At 37.1% G+C, this 5,476-nt stretch overlaps 1 long non-coding RNA gene, 1 other non-coding gene and 1 pseudogene across 2 annotated transcripts in view; 1 reads left to right on the plus strand and 2 right to left on the minus strand.

Annotated features, from left to right (window-relative positions):
- Positions 1-305: 305 nt before the first annotated feature.
- LOC112476490 lies at positions 306-424 on the minus strand. Its single transcript, XR_003045118.1, has one exon. It is a non-coding gene; the product is annotated as a 5S ribosomal RNA (ribosomal RNA).
- A 1,270-nt stretch (positions 425-1,694) lies between these two features.
- LOC112476426 overlaps positions 1,695-5,476 on the minus strand; it is a 7,939-nt gene continuing 4,157 nt past the window's right edge. Inside the window, exon 3 of the long non-coding RNA XR_003045066.1 lies at positions 1,695-2,657. This is a non-coding gene — a long non-coding RNA (uncharacterized LOC112476426). The remainder of the gene's footprint in view (positions 2,658-5,476) is intronic.
- Positions 4,230-4,348, plus strand: LOC112476459 (annotated as a pseudogene).

The raw sequence follows: 5,476 nt of genomic DNA on the forward strand, positions 1-5,476 counted from the left end.
GCATTGAAGTCATTGGACCAGGTGCTAGCTACACTGCCTTTGGGAATTCCATGAGGGAGAGAGGATTGGCACATTCCTTTCATCCCTTAGATATTTTATTATCTTTTGCCTAAACAACACAAGTGATGATGTGTTTCTGCTAAGATGCAAAGATCTTGGAATGCTGAATTCCACAAATTGTATGTGTTTAAAAAGAAAGATCTTAGTTTTTCTAAACTCCTGTCACAATTTTGAACAAAAGGGTATATATATGTAAAATAAATGCATACATTTTATTTTATATATATTTTTTATTTTTTTTTTTAAGCCTACAGCACCTGGTCTTCCTAGGTGGTCTCCCATCCAAGTACTAACCAGGCCCAACCCTGCTTAGCTTCCGAGATCAGACAAGATCGAGCATGATCAGGGTGGCATGGCCATAGACTAAATGCCTAAATTTTAGATTCTGAAGTTAAGCTGCAAATTCTCATCTTATATACTTATATACTTAAATTCTCATCTTATATCTCATCATGATATACTTATGGCATGACTTTTTATTATTTTTACGTAACTGGTGAGAAAATGTGCTCCAACCCATTTTTTGCTCTTTTTCTCTTTATTTTTTAAATTACCATACAGTAAAGTTGACTTTTTTGTTCATACAGTTCTATGAATTTTAACCCATGTTGATTTGTGTAACCCCACAATCAGCAGAACGATTATCCCAGAAAACTTTGCTATGCAGTCTCTCTGTAGTCGCATCTTCCCCATGAGGAACCACTGACCTCTGTCACTACTGTTTTGTCTTTTAAATAGAACCATACAGAATATAACCTTCCGAGACTGGTTTCTGTTGGAAACGGCATAATGCCTTTGCAGTCATCCAAGTTTTTGTGTGTATCGATAGTTCATTCTTTTTTATTGCTGAGTAGTATTCCATCGTATGGCTGTGTACCACATTTTGTTTACATTCATCTGTCGAATATTCAGGTTGTTTCCAGTTTGGGGCAGTTACGAATAGAGCTGCCATAACTGTTCCTCCACCGACAAGTGGGATTGCTGGGTCATGTGATAAGTGTATGTTTACTTTATAAAAAACTGCCAAACTTTTTTCCAGAGCGGCTGTATCGTTTTGCATTCCCCTTAGCTGGGTATGGGAGTTGCAGTTGGTCGGCATCCTCATTAGTGCTTGCTTCTGTCGGTGTTTTTTATATTAGCCATTCTGATAGGTGTGTAGCGGTATCGCATTGTGGTTTTAATTTGCATTTCCTTTGTGGCCGCAGATGTTCAACATCTTTTCATACTGTTTGCTGTTCATATTACTTCTTTGGGGAAGAGTCTTTTCAAGTCCTTTGCTTGTTTTTTTTGAATGGTTTCTTTTCTTAGTGTCTCAATTTTGTTTGGCCTTTGTACACCCTCTGTAAGTAATATTTCTTTTTCTCACTACTTTTTCTTATTTTTGTATTAGACAGTGTCACAAGATTTCATAGACCTAAAAGCTGGGTTTTAAATGTGGGTTACCCTATTAGTCGCTTTGTGACAAAATATTTACCTGACAGGATTATTACGAAAAGTAGATAATTTTAAGTGGTTTATGTGGAGTGCTTGACACAGAGCTGTATCTAAACCTTTCTCTCCCTCAGTTTATATCTTACAGTGCATTCCCTGTAATGCTCAGTGGAAAGAAACTCAGAAAAGAAATCTGAGATATGCCCCCTGCAGTAGCTACCTTTTGGAGGGCTACTATGAACATGAGTATTTTAATGGCTCTAATAAGTTGGATATTTCTTTGTCGTAGGACTTGTTTTATCCAGCATTTTCCCATCTTATTTATGGAACACTTGGCCTGCGACATCTACTTAACATACTTTATGACACAGACTTTGGGAAATACTGACTTAGCACGTTACTCCACATAGTGTGGCACATAATAACTAGTCATTATTTGTCAAATAGATTCATGATTTCATTTAGGTTTTAAGTCCTGAGGTAAACAATTAACGAATGTATTCACTTTTATCTTGAGATGGGTTATATAGCTTATATCCTTCTCTATTTCATATGTTTGTTTTTCATGACTCTCCCCATTTCTAAGGAAGTACTAGGTGGTTTGATAGTTTGATTCCTAGACCAGTAGCACCATTAGCACCTCTGGGTGATATTAGAAATGCAAATTCTTGGGACCCTCCCTAGGCCACCGGAAAGAAAAACTCAGTGAGGCCCTGTAATGTGTGTTCAACAGGCCCTTCAGGTGATTGTTACTTGTACTAGTGTTGGAGAAACCCATTCTAGGGAATCATTTAGTTTGGGGTTTTGTTAGCAGAGCAGCAAAATCAGAGAAGGTTCAGATCATCTAGATCTGACTAGGATTAATCACAACATCTTTCTGTATATCTGGTGATGCTGAAAAACTTTGTAAAACACATGAGAACACTAATACAGATTGGCACGTGTTACTGCCTTAGTTTTCCAGTTCGGGTTGTGAGAGCAGTTCAGTTGGAAGCCCTCAGCAGCTGAGAAGGCAGAGAGGGGAAGGACGGGAACATGAGTATCACATGTAGTGAGGATACGTTTTACAGCCCAGTTTCACTTGCCCATGTTTGTACTCCAGGTCACACTGTCGCATCTTTTTCTTACTACGGGTCGTGGTTAGGGTCATAGAAGGGGAAGCAGATCTGTTGAAGAAGAGTGAACACTGGATTCAGACTCTGAAAACTTGGGTGCGAGTACCACTCAGTTACGACCTTTATCAAGACTTTATATATCAGTGGTTTTCACCTGGGGGCGATTTGCCCTCCAGAGGTTGTTTGACAGACTTTTGAGACATTTTTGGTTGTCGCAATTGGGAATGGGGTGTTAATAGCATTTAGTGGGTAGAGGCTAGGGATGCTGCTAAACATCCTGCAGTACACAGAACAGCTTCCCCAAACCAAGAATTATCTGGCCAAGATATCAGTAATGTCATGACTGTGAAATCCTGGGTTAAATGATTACATTAAAATTGTAAATGGTCATATATGGTATGTAATGTTTGTTTTATTTAGAATATAAGTATTTTAAGAATAGGTATTTTAAAAAGACCTGTGTCTCAGTATTACCTTTCAAAGATAAAATATAGCATATAGTGCAGATGAAGGAAATTAGAGCAAATCTATGTGATCTTGGATAAATTATTTACCTGACAGGATTATTATGAGAACTAGATAATTAGGTACAATTAGTATGAATTATATACATACTAATATGATAATTAGATATATACTGATATGTTCCAAAAGCCTAGTATTTAAGTAGCATTTTGATATATAGGAATGGTGCAGAAGATAGAGTATTGTATAAGAAATGATATTGTATCAGTATAAGCAACTTTAGAGAAGTTTGTATTTAAACACATTACATCAATTCAATCCAGATTATTTGAGAGATTTATATAATTCTGTTAGAATGTGTTAGCCAAGTATAAAAAAGTGTAGGTACCCAGGGCTTTTAATCAGAATTCCAATTTATGGAAACAGTCTGTCAGCACATTTGAGCCAGTATCCTGTCTAGGACTACGTATCATACCACCAGCAAGATGGCGTAACCTTCATGTGCTCTGTGACTGTTTCACCTTGCAGTGCTTATGGAGAAGGAGGGGCTTAGCTTAGACCCTCTCTATGAATTAGAAAATTAATTGATCTTGGTCATCAAGTTCTAAGGATTACAGGTTAAAGAGATTATCTGTACTTAGAGTATGCATTTTACCTACATTAAATTGAAACCATCTTTCACTCACTGCAGTCTGAGAGTTTGAAAAGACAGAAACTTCATTGTTAAGGTCTGAATATAGGTCTTGGTGTACATTCCACCTTTTAATCTTCATCAGCCAAATAGTCAACATTTTATACAGCCATTATTTTGTATCAGACACTGTCTTAAGATCTTTACATGCAATAATATTTAATTCTTATGGCGGTTCTATAAGGATAGGCATTGTTTTACTGTCCACTTTTGTTAACTTAATGACAGTCACACAGAAAGTGGTAGAACTAGGATTCAAACCCAGGAAATCAGGCTCTGGGGTATGTGTTCTTAACTACCACGCTCTACTGCCTGTTTAACAGTTGCCTTGCAGGATGGTCATAATTAAATCAGATTTCATGTGCCAACACCTCACTTGTGTTAGGTACTCATGAATGAGAGCTATTATCACGTATTGTTGTTAAACACGAAGCATGACTTTTAAACGTCTCTTAAAAAAAACTAGAGTCTATGGCCATGCTACCCTGAACAAGCCCGATCCTGTCTGATCTCGGAAGCTAAGCAGGGTCGGGCCTGGTTAGTACTTGGATGAGAGACCACCTAGGAAGACCAGATGCTGTAGGCGTAAAAAGTAAGAAATAAGGGATAGTAAACTGACAAGGTCCTTGCAATCTATGAGGTCAACCAAGCGTTGCCTCATCTAAAAACAAAACAAAACAAAAAACTAGAAATTATATATCTAAATCGGGAATGCATATTTTAAAAATATTTCCCACATAATAAGAACAGGAGTTATACTGAGATGATCATTTTTTTTTCCCTTTATTATCTTAGTATATTACATTGATTTTCATATGTTGAACCAACGTTGCATTCTTGGGATAAATCTCACTTGGAATAGTGTATAGTCCTTTTAGTATGCACCTTGATTTGATTTCTAGTAATTTATTGAGGAATTTTGCATCTAAATAATGGATATTGGTCTGTAGCTTTCTTTTTTCGTGGTATCTTTGTCTGGCTTTATCTTAGTCATTCTCTAATCTGTACGCCCTCATCATGGAAAGAGGCCTTATTTTACTCACCCGTTTCTAGCCTTAGGTCAGAGGTCATTTCACTACATAAGTGCAGAAAGCCAGTCAATCAGGTGATCGTGTGGGGCCCTTAAAACATTCCGGTTTGGCAGTCAGGACAGTAGTCCCTGGCATAGGGGGATATTTAAGAAGCATGTGTACTTTTGCAGTACTGTTAAGATTCTGTCGTGCCCTGATGTTAATAGGGCGGCTTTAGTTGTTTTCAAAGTTATTAACTGCTCTGATTTCAAGGCCCGTAAGTGCCAGAGGCAGAATTTCAAATCCTACTCTGAAAGGATTCTGTATTTTTATCTTTTGGATACCTCTAAAGTATGCTTTTCCTTCCTTCCCTCTCTTTCTTCTTTTTCTAAATTCTCTGTAGCTCTCACCTGGTATTTGGACTAGTGGCCTGGAAAGACATTATTGGTAGTGGTGCTGTTAAAGCAGTTTTTTGCTGCCCTGTGATTTTTACACCACACCATAAATTAGACCAGCGATAATAGCGAGCTTTACAATGAATCATAGTACACATAGCCACGTGAATACACAGTAGTCACATAATACTTACAGTACTGTGTGTTCACAATTCGATACTGACATATCTAGTAAAATTAACTTTAATATAGTTTATTAACTATGATATATCATTAACATTTTCCAGTAATATTTTTGATTTCAATGAT

This window comes from Pteropus alecto, unplaced genomic scaffold, assembly GCF_000325575.1.
Source record: "Pteropus alecto unplaced genomic scaffold, ASM32557v1 scaffold101, whole genome shotgun sequence".
In the NCBI taxonomy this organism is placed as follows: Eukaryota; Metazoa; Chordata; class Mammalia; order Chiroptera; family Pteropodidae; genus Pteropus; species Pteropus alecto.